We start from the raw sequence: 16,526 nt of genomic DNA on the forward strand, positions 1-16,526 counted from the left end.
AACAGTTGCTTGAACCAAACAAGATTTGAACAATTAAATGTTGCTAGCACATATTCTGCCTCTACTATAGACTGAGAAATACAATTTTGCTCCTTGCTTGTCCAAGACACTAGTCTTTTATCAAGAAAGAATAATCCACCACATGTGCTCTTTCTGTCATCAACACTTCCTATCGAATCAACATCTATGAATGCTTTCTAATCCAAATTGCCTATTTTTTATAGCATAATCCATAGTCTTTAGTACCTTCTAGACACCTCATGATTCTCTTGATTACCATCATGTGATTTTCTTTGGGATTTGTTGAGAATCTTGCCACCATACCAACTACTAATGCAATATTAGGCCTTGTGTGTACAACATATTGCAATTTTCCAATCATTGATCTATATATGGTTTTATCTACCTCTTTGGAATCATAATTTTTGGAAAGCTTATGTCCAATAGACATAAGTGTTATAACATGTTTTTCATCTTCCATTCCAAACTTCTTTAGTATATCCTTGATATATTTGGATTGAGTAATGTCTATAGATACCATCTTTCTTCTGTTGGATCTACAATCCAACAAAGAATTTTATCTCTCCTAACATGGAAATCTCAAATTCTCTACTTGTCTCTTCTAAAAATGTCTTTCTTAAGTCAATATTTCTTTTAAATAAAGTGTCATCCGCAAATATTTTTGCCAACATAATTTTCTTGTCTAGTCCTTCTTTGAAAACTAATCTTTATCAAGTAGTCATGAAGTCTTTCATACCAAGCTATGGGAGCTTGCTTGAGACCATTCAATTCTTTGTGTACTAATTTTTAGACCATATATCTTTTGCTAGGATCTACAAAACCTTCAAGTTGTTCTATGTAAACTTCCTCGTCAAGAATTCTAATGAAGAATGTAGATTTTACATCTATTTGATATACTTTAAATCCTCTATCTGATGCATATGCAAGTAAAGTTCTAAAACCTTCTAATCTTGCAATAGGAGAAAAATTTTCACCATAGACAATACCTTCTTGAGAATAACTTGTGCATAGTAACCTTTCTTTGTTTCTTGAAACTTTTCCATTTTCATTTATCTTATTTCTGAATACCCACTTTGTGTCAATTACATTTTTATCCTTGGGTATAGGAAGAAGATTCCAAGTCACATTCTTCTCTACCTTTTCTATTTCTTCATTCATAGCTTCAATCTAACTTTCATTATCCAGAGCATCTCTAACATTTCTAGGTTCAAATTCAGCAAGCAAACATGTAACTTTCAATTTGTTTCTTGTCATTGTTCCATTTGACTTGTCTCCAATGATCTGATAAGGTGCATGGTGTCTTTTGACATATCTTGCTAACATAGGTACTTTGGATTTAGAATTTTTTCCAATAACCTCTTCATGATCTTCTATATCAAGCTCAAGTACCACTATTTGTGACTCGAGTTCATCAGACTCAATTTTCTCTGGCACTAGCTTGGTAGCTTCTAACTATGATTTGGGTCCTTTAGACTATGACTCAAGTTTCACTCATTGCAAATAAGTATCTTTTGGAGATTTTGGGGACTCACAAGGTGAGGCCTCCTAACTTCCAAATATATTTGGCAATGTATCAGGTTCATAGTAAACAAACCTTTTGTAATCCTCAAGATCTCTATTGCTTTCCTCTTCACTCTTTTCTGTGAATTCATTAATTCTCACATGTACACTTTCTATGATCTTCTGAGTAGTTAGATTCAAACACTTATATGCTTTACTTCTATGGGATTATCCTAGGAATATGCCTTCATCACCTTTGATATCAAATTTACCTTTCTAAATTCCTTCAAGATATAACATTGGCTACCAAATACTTTCAAGTAACTTACATTGGGTTTGTAGCCATACCATATTTAATAAGGAATTTGATTTGAGTCTTTCTTCAACTGTACTCTATCTAAGGTATGCACTGCAATATTGATTGCTTCCTTCCACTATTTGATTGCAACACTCTTTTCTATCTTTAAGGTTCTTGCACAATCCATGATGGATTTGTTCCTTCTTTAAGCTATACCAATATGATAAGATGTACTAGGGGTTGATACTTATCTCTTAATTCCTTTTTCAATGCAAAATTCATTAAACTCATTGGAAATGAATTGACCACCCCTGTCTAATCTCAAACATTTTAGCTTCTTTCTAGTTTCTTTCTCTACTCTTGCTAGATAACACTTAACTTTTGAAAAGCTTCAAATTTTTCTTTTACATACATTATAGTCATCATTCTAGAATAATCATCAAAAAATAGAATAAAATACTAATCTCCGTTGTAACTCTCTATTCCAATAGGTCTATATGAACCAACTCCAAGACTTCTTCTGATTGATAGTTCTTTCTTTTGAAACTAGTCTTTCTCATCTTTCCAAGTTGACAATTTTTGCATAGACCCTTATCAAGTTTCCTTAGACTAGGAATACCTCTTACTCTTCTTTTTCTTCTTATCTTGACTAGATTATCAAATTTCACATGACATAACCTTTTATGCCATAACCATCTTTCTTCTACTTGAGCAATAAAATATGAACTTTCATTGAGACATAGGTAGAATAGATTACCTTTTGTTTGTTTGCCATACCCAACCAAATTTCCTTTTCCATCTAGTAGTTTGGCCTTCCCATTCATGAATTCCACCTTGAATCCAATATTATTCAATGGAGCCACACTCAATAGATTATGCTTTAGTCCTTCAACCCAGTTAGCATTATTTTATCTAAGTTCATTGGTTAGTGAGATATAACCTTTTCCTTTTATGCAACAAGGTTCATTGTTTCCAAATCTCATGCTACAACCATCATAACATTCCATGTGTTGAAATTTTTTTTATCACTAGTCATATGATGTGAGCAACCACTATCAATAATCCATGTATCATTTTTTCTAACATGAGATATAAGTATCATTTTATCTCCTTCATCATCGGATTCATCCTTTACAACAATATAAACAATTTCATAATATTCACTACTATCTAAATCTTTACTATCAAACAAGATTTCTTACCTTTTTCCTTATAGTCTTTGTAGTTTTTGAAATCCTTCTTGCCTTTGAACTTTATTTGTTTCTTTTCATCTTTGTCTTCTTTGTTTGGACATCTTGCAACAATATGTCCAACTTCTTTGTAAGAGAAATAGACTAAAGGAATTTTACCTTTATACTTTCCTTTTTCTTTGGGATACCTTCTTGCAAGTAATGCTTCAATAGCTTCAAGATCATTGTTATAACTATCTTCCTCTTCACTTTTAGACTATTTTCTTTTATACTTTTTAACTTTCTTCTTGAGTGATACCTTGGCTCCAAATGGTGACTCAAGATTGCTAGAACTAGGGATATAATTATCATAGTTATCTAGTTCAAATTTTGTCAACCTTCCAATTAGTGCATCCAAATTTATTTTGTTAGTTGGATCACATCTCATTTCTTGAATAGAAGACACTCTGATTGCATAGATAGGAAGAAGGGTTCAAAGTACCTTGTTTACCACTGTTACATCATTAATTGTTCCTCTAGAGGGTTTAATAGCATTGACACTAGCTTTGATTCTTTTAACATATTTTGCAATGTTTTCATCCTCTCTCATTTTCATTTGATCAAACTAGCCATCTCTCAAGATTTCTACCTTGGCTATTTTAACATTATCATCACCTCCATAGATATCCTTCATTTGGTCCACATTTCATAAGCAATAGCACATCATTTGACTTCATAAAATTCAGCATAGTTAAGAGTTGATTCTATGTCAATCATCATGATATTATGATTTTTCTTTTCAGCATTTTTTTCTATAGACATTGTACTAGTATGAGCCTTATAAGAAGTGTTTAAGTATTTCAAACCCGAATCAATGATGGTTGCTAGATACAACTTCATAAGTTCTTTCCATGCTACAAAATTTTCTTTGTTCAACTTTGGGATCTCCCTCATGTAAGACATCTTGATCTTTAGCTTAGGTTCTTGAAACCTTTTCTACAAGCACCAAGAAGCTCTGATACCAATTGTTGAAAATATAAGAGAGTAACTGAGTGGGGAGGGGGGAATAAGTTACAATTAGTTACCACTAAAATAAATCTTAGATCCCTTAGATGTCAATACAAATCAAAACTCTAATTAAACTATATTTTGTTGTAACTCGGCAAACACACATGCACTCAATTTACACTAGCAAATGTTGTAACTTGGTAAACATTGAAATAACCTATAAACTGCTTAACATGGAAATTTTTAAGATAATATTTGTGATTAATATTTCTTAACTTATTTTCATACACATAAAATAAATAGTATGAACAAAATTGACACCAAAATTTAACATGGAAACTTAATTTGGGAAAAACCACCAATTGCATCTAGTTACTAATTTTCACTCTTCTGAACTGAGCCATGTTAGGAGCCAACCCTATTAAAGGTTAAAAAATACATTGTTAGGTGTGACCCTGTTAGAGGATTTAATAACTCTATTAGGAGTGGCCTTGTTAGAGGTCTTTAGACACTTCAAATAGAAATTCCACCTTGTTAGAAGATTTACAAATGTTAAGCCAACTCAGTTAAGAGATCACTGCTACAATGGTTTAAAAGTAACAATGAGATGACCTAATATCTAATGCACTTGAATTGTTGATTATAGATCTCAATTTTGGCTTGTATACATATCGAATATATCTTTATATCTCAACAAGGATATTTTTCTTATCCTTCCAATTCTCTTCCTCTAAGCATCCTCAAATTTTTTATTATGTTCTACACATTCAATCCTCAACTTGGCCATATACATACATACATACATACATACATATATATATATGTATGTATGTATCTTACACATTGTCAAGTCATCTTGAAGACAACTTAGAATAATTAATATTTTTCTCCTTAGTTGGCTAGAACCAAAAAATAATTCAATTGAACTCAATATGCAAAAACAAAAAAATCCTTCGTTATCTAACCCTTCTCAGTAGATAGTAACACAATGATTTTCCTATATTAACCCAATGAATTTGGTTAACACTGCATATTCAAAAATTTCCCTTGGAAACCAAGTGATCTTAGTTAACAATAGTTCCATCCAACATTTACTTCATTAAATAAGTGAGCTTGGTTAACACTATCTTTTGAACTAGGCAAACTCTAATATGCTCGACAGACATAGGAAACTATCTTCCATGCTTGAGTGAGCTCGGCATACACTGATAGGAAACGATATGAAATTTGGTCTAATATCAAAGACAATACACAATTAATCAATTATTTTCAACAAATACAATGTTTCACTCTTCTAAAGTGAGCCTTGTTATGAGCTAGCCATGTTAAAGGTTATAGAACACACTATTATGTGTGACCTTGTTAAAGGATGTAAATCACCCTATTAGGATTCACCTAGTTAAAGGTATTAAGAAATTTCAATCTAGAAATGCCACCTTTTTAGAGGATTTACAAAATGACTATTAAGTCAACTCTATTTAAAAGATTACTTCACTGCTACAATTGTTAGAGAGTAACAATGATTGACATGATTGATGGAGCAACTTATTTGTAGATTCGGATCACTATTCTAATTTATCCACCAGATCCTCCTTGATCAAAATATTCTTTGCATCTCCTTGGATGTTCTTCTCTTAATTAGATATCCTTCTTTTTCACATCTTATCTTCTCTCTTCTACTTCTATTTCATCAATCCACAACTTGACCTTTCATATATATGAAACCTAATGTCAAGTCAGATTGAATACCCTTTCAAACAAATAAATAACATCCACTGAGTCATATTAGATAGATCAGCTAATAAACAAAACTATTCTTTTATAGGTCAGCTAACATTGAAATTGGGTCACTTGGTTACCACTGAGTTCCTTGGTAATCAATCAGACTTGGTTTACACTGAACATTTTTGGTAACTGACTTGGCTCAGTTTACACAAGAGTTCTTCATTAACTAACCTAGCTCAATTTACACTTGATCACTAAAATTTTCCTCTTTTGATCTTCTTCTTGGCTAATACTAGAATCTTCTAAGCTCAGTTAAGGTATGACATTTGTGTAACATCAATGACAATATAAAATTCAATAATTGTTTTCAAAATAAAGTAGCAATGAGATCATTTAATTAATGAAAGATGTGTAGGTATTGCGGGTTGTGAAATGAATAAAAATGATGTGGGATTCTCTAAGTGCAATCTAAGTCTTCTACAGATCAATTTTCATACAATATTTAGATAAAATGGCATTTTGCATGCTATCCTTACTAGGGTCAAGATGGCCTAATTTTTTGTTCACCTAGTTTGTACAAGATTCTAAAAAAATCAGGAAGAAATGTGTTGAGAATAACCTAGGGTTTGTGAAATTTTGTTATCCCTTAAGAAAAATAGTAGGCAAGTTCTTTTCTAATTATTTAAAGTTCAAACAATATAATTTTGATCTTGAAAAGGATGTATGTTTTTTTCCATGCATATGCTCTTGTCCTAAGTTTTGAAATATTTATGTTATTATATTTAATAACAACTTCATATTTGCTAAGTTGCAAGTGTGTGAAGAAAAAGAAGAGCACATGTTTGCATGCTTATTTTGGCTTAAGGCATTAATAGATGTGATTGTGTGAATGAAGGAAACTAGTCAATACAAATTATTGGTGCAAAATCACAAAAGTTTAGTTAGACAGTCAAGGATAAGCCACAAGGGTGCAAGGAGTTAGTGCTAAGTTTTAAAAAAAATTATTAGAGCATCATTGTAGCTAGTATAAATTAACCATGGGTTAGAGAAGCAAAGTTTCTAGTGCTTGTAATCACATAATCATAAGGTTTAATTACAGTTGAGGTTTTCAAGTTGCAAAGTGGCAAGGGTATTTAAGTTGAAGGCTATCGCATGCTCGCATGCAGTTGAAGTAATATTTTAAGTTAAATTTGATGTCACAATAGGATATGTGTGGCAGTTAAAGTTGATGTTGCAACCTCGCATGATTCTGAATGATGTTAATATTTTAAGCTGCGAAGTGGCAATTGTAAAGAATACAATAGAAGTAGTAGAGTCACCATTTTGTTGGTGTTTTTTTAGAATACCATGCCCAAAAGGCCTAATACCAGTATTTAGAGGACTTATCTCAATCTAAGGACTTAGCTAAGTTTCCTATGTTTAAATGAGAAAACTTTAGATCTAGTTCCAACTTAAATAGAATCACCAAGATTCTTTAGTCTTCAATCTTTGCAAAGTTTAGGCGAGTGCACTTAGGGATACAATGGTTATATAGCTGATTATTTGGAAATTTTCTCACAATTGATTCAAGTTATACTTCTATTTTCTATATCTATCCCTTTAAAGCATACAATAGTCATATATCTTATATATTCTACAATTAATCCTTGATAGTAGTAGCTAACAATGACACTCAAGAGATTACTGCAAATAACTACTGACCAGTAGTTTAATTATTCATACAATAAAGTAAAATTGATTTGATTTTATGTTTATGCCTAATGCAACCCTATGACTTATTCAATATGCAGTTGAATGTATGATCAATTTCCTATCCATTGGGATTCAGAGTCTACCTAGTAAAACATTTTGAACTAATTAATTACATTACAATTAATCTTATCAGCAATTGTCCCTAAACCCATTCTTATGAATATCCCTGCTATATAACTAGAAACCCTATCAATTTATTGTAGCATTTACTTAATTTCTTGAATTAAAAGAAACATTAAATTGATATACAACCTATCCTAAATGCATTAAATTGCAGAAAACTTGCTTACACAATCCCAAGATAACCATTACACAATAATGGAGACAGAATTCAAGGATAAAAATATTTCAGCCAACTCCTGAATTATCTTCTACTACTATTATGTAGATCCCTATTGTCCAACAAATCCAATAACTTCATATCCCTACTCAAAACCAAGCAGCAGCAAGAACATCAAATTTTGTTGGTTTTTGAAAGAAACCTATATACATGGAAAATTAAAAATAAATGTCATTCTTAGGTATTCCTAGTTTCCCACATCCAATAACATTTGACCTTAGAGATAAATTCATCAAATTCTCACGTAATAGTGCTATCACTGGTGAAGAACATTTGAGAAAGTTTATTGGCATGCTAAATGACTATGAAATTGAGTATGAGGATGTGGTTATTAAGCTATTTGTGTACTCTTTGATAGAGGATGCAAGGGATTGGTTTAGAAGGTTTACTGATGATAGTGTGAGTTCTTGGAATGAATTGAAAAAGTTGTTTAAAGAACAATATGGGGAAAATACTAATGTTGGGTTCATGCTGAATGATTTTAATAACATCAAGAAGATTGCAAATGAATCCACATTTGATTTTAATGTGGGATTTCAAAAGGGGATGTATAAGATATTTCAAGTGATGACTCTAGGAGAGGATGTATGCCTTACCACATATTTTAATGTATTTGATTACAAAATGGCCTATAGCCATTGGGATAAAAGCCCAAGGACATTAAGAGATGCTTACAAGTTAGCAATAAATATAGAAAATAATATGAAAGCCCCTAGTAAGCTAGGGAAAAGAGATGATTCCAAACTATTCAATCTTTAAAATAATAAGAAGAAAGTTAAGAAAAATCTTGCAAGCAGGAAACCTAAAGAGGCCATAATAGATCAAGTTTTAACTCTCCTCAAAAACATTAATCCCCAAGCTTTTATTGCAAACAAGTTCAGTACTAGTGAGAAGGCACTTTTTAACAATAGTCATTATAATAGGCAGCCAAAGATGTAGAATCACCCATATACAACTCAATGGAAGGATGGAAAGCCTATTCCTAACACTTCTCAAGGTCATAAGGATAAGGATACACTGGATCCTTTGCAAATAAATTTAGTCAATATGAATCATGATCTAACATGGTGCATTGTATGTCATGCTCCCCATTCTCCTAACTAGTAAACATTAGCTCAATCCCTTGATGCAAATCAGCAAACACAAGGTCAAGATGAAGGGAAAGAAGCAAAGGAGGATGAAGATATAGGCTACAACATGATAAATTTATGTGAAAATGGTGAGGAGTCTAATTTGGAGGACCCTGAGAATGATGTTGTATGTCAGAGAAATTTCTACTAGTCTCATCATTAGCAAGTATTTCCAGATGATGGGGGTTTTGATGAGGATAGAGTATGTGTTATGTCTTCAAGTTTGGACCATGTAAGTCTGAGACAACCATCTAGAGAAGAGATTGAAAGGATTACTACAGAAATGATATCACAAGTGCATAGCAACTACAATATTAGAAATAGAACTATCAACACTAACACTGGCAAACCATCTAACATATTTATAAAGGATGTCACTCACAAGATGATGCATGATAGTCAGAAGGAAGATAAAATGATAGCTAAGGTTAAGGATAGTAAAAATAAGAAATGGGAACATAAGAAGGAAGTGCAATTCCAAGTGGTTGAAACATCCAAGGCTATTGTATAAAATAAAAGGTCAAAGCTTGATGTTACCAAGCAAATGACAGTGCCTATTGTTCAAGAAGTGTTAACTCTAGGTATTTCTATAAAACCTACTATTTTTTATTCACTTGATATGATCAAAACTTTTTAGAATTGAAGAGCATAAGAGTAATGCTTTATCTTGGCTAGGTGAAATAAGTAATGATAATATTGTTAAACCAAAAGCTATACAAAAAATCCCAATTATAGAAGAGGATAATGGAGTGATGTCCCAAATACCCCAAATGTATTTGGAAAATTCATTTGTGGCTTACTTATAGGATATAGATCATTTTTTCCCCAATCTAGTTATAAAAGGAAAAACCCTAGAGAATTGTATGATAGTCTCAAGGGCATCTAATAATATCATGCCTTTCAAAGTCATAGAAGCCCTTGGTTTGTAGGTAGATACTAGACAAGGTAGATGTAGGGCAATGGATGCTAGAGAAGTGTCTGTCATAGGTACAATAAATGCATTGCCTTTTAAGTTAGCTACTTACCCTGATGTTGAGTTGACTATGGTTATCCTTGTTGTAGACATCCCTCCCCATTATGGTATGTTATTATCTAGAAAATGGAGTGTCATAAGAGGGGGTAGTATACAATGTGATTTATCACATGCTACTTTCCATATAGCAGATAAGGTTGTTAAAGTTGATAGAGTGCCAAGGTTTAATCATATTTTTGAGGAAAGTATTGACAAAGATTCCACTTCCTTCTTAGATACTGATGTAAATGCATTTAGATTAGATCTAATCATTCAAGAGGTTGAGAAGTTTCCCCTATTGATTGCACAAGAGGTAACATATTGAATGGATTCACAAATTTTGTGGACCATGTATTTTGATGGAGCAAGTACTAAGGAGGGTTCATGAGCTAGGGTAGTATTCATAACCCCAGAGAAGAATACATTTAGATATTCATTCACTTTGAATTTCTCATGCACAAATAACATAACAGAATATGAAGCACTCTTGATAGGCTTGAGAGTTGCAACCAACCATGGAATAAAGATGTTCCATGTTATTGGTGATTCTAAACTAATTATTTCTTAAATAAGAGAAACTTATGCATCCAAGAATAGAAGATTGAAACAATACGGGAACTTTGTATGGGACCAAATAGAACTGTTTGATGCTTTTGGTATCTCTTGGATGGATAGGAGTAACAACAAGATGCCAGATGTGCTAGATAATGTAGCTATTGAACCTAGAGATATATCTTTTGTTGGTATATCACAGATTAAAGTGCAGAACAAGCCATCAATTCCTGATAATGTCCATAATTGGTAGGTCTTTGAGGATGATAAAGATATCATAAATTTTTGAATTGTAGAGACTAGTTTCATGGACAAGAAGTTGATTGTGCAGCCTATGTTGAAAATGTTGATGGTAAAGACACTATTTTGGACAAGAGGTTGTGCAACTAAAGACAAATAAAATCACAAAGGGATTGGTAGTTCTAGAGACTATTTTCGATAGTCAATATAGATCCAAAATGGACAATAAAGAATCTAGGATCTAGAAGAAATAAACCTAGGGACTAATGAAGCACCTAAAAAGGTTTATATTGGAAAGAAATTAGTCCCTAAAATTAGGTAAGAATTAATATTGAGAAATTATAGACATGTATTTTCTTGGTCCTATGATGATTTGAAAGCATATAAAGAAGACCTCTTTCAGCATGAAGTGCCATTGAAAGAGGAAGACAAGCCTTTTTGGAAAAAGAAAAGGCCAATAAATCCTACCCTGGCACCCAAGATGTAGGAAGAACTAAAAAAGTTGAGAGATGCTAGAATTATCAAACCTATAAGGCATTCATCTTGGGTGTCAAATCTGGTCCCTGTTAGGAAAAAGAATGGAGATATAAGACTATGTGTAGATTTCAAGAATCTGAACATATCTTCATTAAAGGACAATTATGGCTTACCTAATATGGAAGCAATGCTGCAAAGAGTTACTAGATCAGAACTTATGTCCATGATGGATGGGTTCTCATGTCATAACCAAGTAGTTGTCAAAGAAACTAAGCAATATAAAACTACATTCACAACACCTTGGGCCACTTATGTTCATAGTAATGCCTTTTGGCTTGACAAACACTAGTTCCACTTTCCAAAGGGCCATGGATGTAGCTTTCAAGGATATTATTGATAAATTCTTCATAGTATACTAGGATGACTTGATAGCCTACTCAAAGGATGCTAATGAGAATTTCATGCATTTAGAGAAAGTTTTCATCATAGTATTAAAGTTTGGCATTTCTTTGAATCCCAAAAAATTTGTGTTTGTTGTTACAAAGGGAAAGTTGCTTGGCCATTTAATTGGGAAGGAAGGAGTTAGAATAGACCTTGATAGGGTTGAAGCAATTTACAAGATTTAGAAACCAAAGAATGTGAAAGGTATTCAATCATTCTTTGGTCAAATTAACTTTCTTAGAAGGTTTGTTACAAATTTTGCTAGAATAAGTAGGCCCATCTCAAAAATGTTAAAGAAAGGGTCACAAATTAAATGGACTAAAGAGCCAAGTATGGCATTTAATGAAATAAAGAAAGCCATTAAGGATGCCCCTATTTTGAGAGCTCCTAATTATTCTATTCCCATGAATATTTTTTCATTTTCTTCTTTTCATACAGTTGTTGATGTCCTATTATAGAAAGATGAGGAAGGATTTGAGCAACCCATTACATTTTTCAATAATTCTTTGCATGCTACGGAGCTTAAATATGATATAAATGAGAAGCAAGCATATAACATAGTCAATGTAGTAAAGGCATTTAGGTGTTATTTGATGGGAGCCACCATGATTGCATTTGTTCCAAATGTTGTAGTAAAAGATATCTTCTCTCAACAAGAATTTTTAGGAAGAAGATATAGATGGATCAATAGGATTTGCTAAGCTAATGGAAGAAGCTAATCTTGAAGCGAATTAGATAAACTAGCTAGATGATGGCTATAGAACTAACATATGTGATATGGATACCTGTGAGTGGTATAAAGATGTGATATTTTTCTTACAGTAAATGAAAACTCCATTAGAATTTACAAAAAACAAAAGAAGAACCTTGAAACTACAAGCTATTAGATACATTTTTTATTAGAGGCTAGTTATGGTGGAGAGACATGGAAGGTGTCCCCTTGAAGTGTGTAAATAAGGAAGAATCCAAGAAGATCCTAAGTGATATGCATGAAGGGGTATGTGGGAGGCATTATATGGCTAAAACAATAGCCCACAAGATTCTTAGATCTGGCTTTTGGTGGCCTACCTTATTCAAAGATACTCAAGAATTGGTGAGAAAATGTGATGCATGACAACAATTTAATGGAAAGCTAAAATTTTCTAGAAATTTTCCTTTGAAGCTAGTAAAAGTACAAGCGCCTTTTCAGTAGTGGGGCATGGACTTCATTGCATAAATCACTAACAAATATAGTGGGGAACATTCATGGATTTTAGTTGCTACTAATTATTTTACTAAATGGGTAGAAGCAATTCCTACTAAAAATGAAACAGCTAAAATAGTGACCAGCTTCATACTGAATAACATTATTGTTAGATTTGAATACCCATAAAGAAATTGTCACTAATAATTCTATATGTTTCAAATCAAAATAATATAAAAATATTTGCAAGAGGTATGGCATTATTGATGCTACATCATCACCTTACTATCCCTAGGGTAATGACCAAGCTGAGTCCAGCAACAAGAGTTTTCTCAAAATCATTAAGAGGATTTTAGGAGAAGATAAAAAGGCTTGGGATTCCAAATTGCCCCTGGCATTATGGGTAGATAGGGTTACAATAAAAAAGGCTATTGGTTGTGCTCCTTTTGATCTGGTATATGGTATTTAGGTAAGATTACCTCATAATAATCTGAATGATATCTATAAATTCATCCAAATAAATGATAGTGATGTTGTTGATGACATGCAATGAAGAATGGATGATATTTTATAATTAGATGAAACTAGAAGAGATGCATCTGCACAGAATCCTAAGCTTCAAGAACAAATAAAATATCTATATGACAAAAAAGCATTAGAAAGAGAATTCCATCTTGAAGAGATGATATTATTATGGAATTTTTGGCTTGAAGATAAGGGAAAGCATGGAAAGTTTGATCCCATCTGGCTTGGTCCTTATTTGATTCATCAAAACAGGGGAGAAGATTCATATTATGTAAGAGAAATATCTAAGATATTCTTGAGCTGTCAATTCATGGACAGTTCTTGAAGAGGTATTTTTGCTAAAAATGTTTGTTATTTTCCATAAACAATAGCTTAGGTCTCCTTGTATTTTGTGTAAATCTTGTATATCCTTGTTCTCTCTTGGTGTGTCCTTTTACAAAGTTTTATTTCATTGTCTTTGTGTTTGTTTTCCTATTTGGTCTATTGTGTTCTCTAAACAAGTTGTTAGCTTTGTGAGTCAAGTGTGTAGTCTACTTCTACCAAAAATTATATCTTCTTGCATGGATATAAGTTATCCATCATCCCCAGATAGAGCCACTAATGGCTTGATTTTTTGTTCAACTAGTTTGCAAAAGATTCTTAAAAAAGGGAAGAAATGTGTTGAGAATAAGCTAGGGTTTGTGAAAAAAAATTAGCCCTTGAGAAAAACCCTAGGAAAGTTCTTTTGTAAGAAAAATTGATTGAAATGATAAAATATAATAAAATGAAATAGCATGAAATAATAGATTTAATCCAAGAGAGCAAGAAGAGTTTTACCATACAAATGATACAAGATCAATGGAGCAATACCAAAGAGGAAGCAACACAAGAGATAAGAATTTGATAAGGGGAAAGCAAAGAAAACCCCTTGTGAGTATTATGAATGAGGCAAAAGCTTGAGAGAGAGAGAGAGAGAGAGAGAGAGAGAGAGAGAGAGAGAGAGAGAGAGAGAGAGAGAGAGAGAGAGAGAGAGAGAGAGAGGAAATGGAGAAAAATAGCTCATTTACAATAGCATCAAAAACTTGATGTGAATAATGGATACTAGATGAAAATGAGAGAGAGAAGCACCTCTTTTAAAGAGATGAGAAATGATTTGCATGTCTTTGCATGTGTAACTCCCATTTCTATGAATGCCACATTCATAAAAGGTGTGTACAAAGTGTCAAGTTTCTCTTAAGGAGGAATATCTACTTTTCTTATTAAAGGAAATACAAAAATGAGTTGTCCTCACAAGTGGACAATAGGACAAGAATGACATGTCCTTTACATGTGGACTAGAGGACAAACAAATAATACATAAGGGATACTTTGGTTTATCCCAATAAATAAATAAATACAACTAAAGAAAGATTATTAATTCTAACATCCCCCTTTAATCTTTACTTGGGGAGATTACATCAAAGGGTATCAAACCCAAGTTCTTACGATGAAATTCAAATTTCTCTCTAAAAAAAGGTTTTATCAAAATATCAGCAACTTGATCTTTACCCTTGCAATAGATAAGGGACACTTTTTTTTTTCAATGTGTTCTCTAATGAAGTGGTGGTGGAGAGAAATATGCTTTGACTTTGCATGGTAGATAGGATTCTTTGCCAAGGAAAAGTGTAGGTTCTTATTGAGGTAGACCCAAATCTTCAAGAATTCTTCTAAGCCATAGAGCTTCTTTAGATGCATAAGTACAACTTTTATATTCAGCTTCGGTAGAACATAGAGAAACAAAGGTGTCTTTCTTACTTTTCCAAGATATAGCACTTGAACCAACAAAGAAACAATAGCCACTAGTAGATTTCTCATCATTGGGATCTCCACCTAAATCAGAATCAGTAAATCCTTGTAAAGTAAAAGTAGAACTAGCATCATAAAATAAAGCTAGATTAAGAGTTCCTTTGATATAACTTAATATTCTTTTAGCTACTTTAAAGTGTGTTTGTTGAGGTTTGAACATAAATCTTAAAACTAAACCAACACTATATGCAATATCGGGTCTAGTAAGGGTGAGATAATTTAAACTTCCTACAAGTTGTCTATAAGAGGTAGCATCAACAAAAGGAGTGTTTGTATCAACCATTAACTTAGTTCCTAATTCACATGGAATAGAAACATGGTTAGAATCATTCATTTGAAACCTATCCAATAGATCTTGAGCATACTTTCTTTGAGAAAGAAAAATGCCCTTAGGTGTTTGTCATATTTGCATTCCTAAAAAGTAATGTAAAATTCCTAAATTAGTCATTTAAAATTTTTGATTGAGTTGAAACTTAATATCAAAAATCAAGGTGTTAGAACTTGAAGTAAGAATCAAATCATCAACATATAGAATAATAATGATAATATCATCTTGAATATGTTTAATGTATAAGTTAGGATCATTTTTACTTCTATCAAAACCTTGAGAAATAAAGAAAGGTATTAATTTTGGAATACCACTCTCTTGGAGATTTCTTTAAACCATAAATAGATTTCTTTAGTTTACATACTAAATGCTCATTGCCTTCTTTGATAAAACCTGGTGGTTGAGCCATATAAATTTCTTCATGTAAATCACCATTTAAAAAGGAACTTTTAACATCCATTTGATGAATAGGCCAATTCATTTTTGAAGCTAAAGAAAGCACAATTTTTATAGTAGGCATTTTAGCAACTGGTGCAAAAGTTTCATTGTAATCTAAACCTTCAATTTGGGAAAATCCCCTAGCTACTAGTCTAGCTTTAAACTTACTAATTTCATTATTTGCATTGAGTTTGGTTTTATATAACCACTTGCATGAAACTAAATTCTTACCATGAGGTAAAGAGACTAAATCCCAAGTTTCATTAGAGATATTCCTCTTGCATAGCTTTTTGCCAACGAGGTTGAATCTTAGCTTGTTCAAAGGTTTGAGGATCATTAGAGTTCATGAGAGAAGTCATCAAACTATAATTACAATAATTAATTCTCCTAAGTTTAAGTCCACCAAATCTAGTAAGATAATCATCTCTTTCATTAAGTAAACCTTGAACCCATTTAGGTCTTCTCTTATTAGTAATAGATTCATCACTAGAAGAAGAGTCATGATCTATAAATGCATCATTAGTATCAACATCATTACTAGAATTAGAAGAAATAGGAAGAAT

This window comes from Cupressus sempervirens, chromosome 11 (assembly GCF_028749045.1).
Source record: "Cupressus sempervirens isolate cs-2001-9-10 chromosome 11, ASM2874904v1, whole genome shotgun sequence".
Lineage (NCBI taxonomy): Eukaryota > Viridiplantae > Streptophyta > Pinopsida > Cupressales > Cupressaceae > Cupressus > Cupressus sempervirens.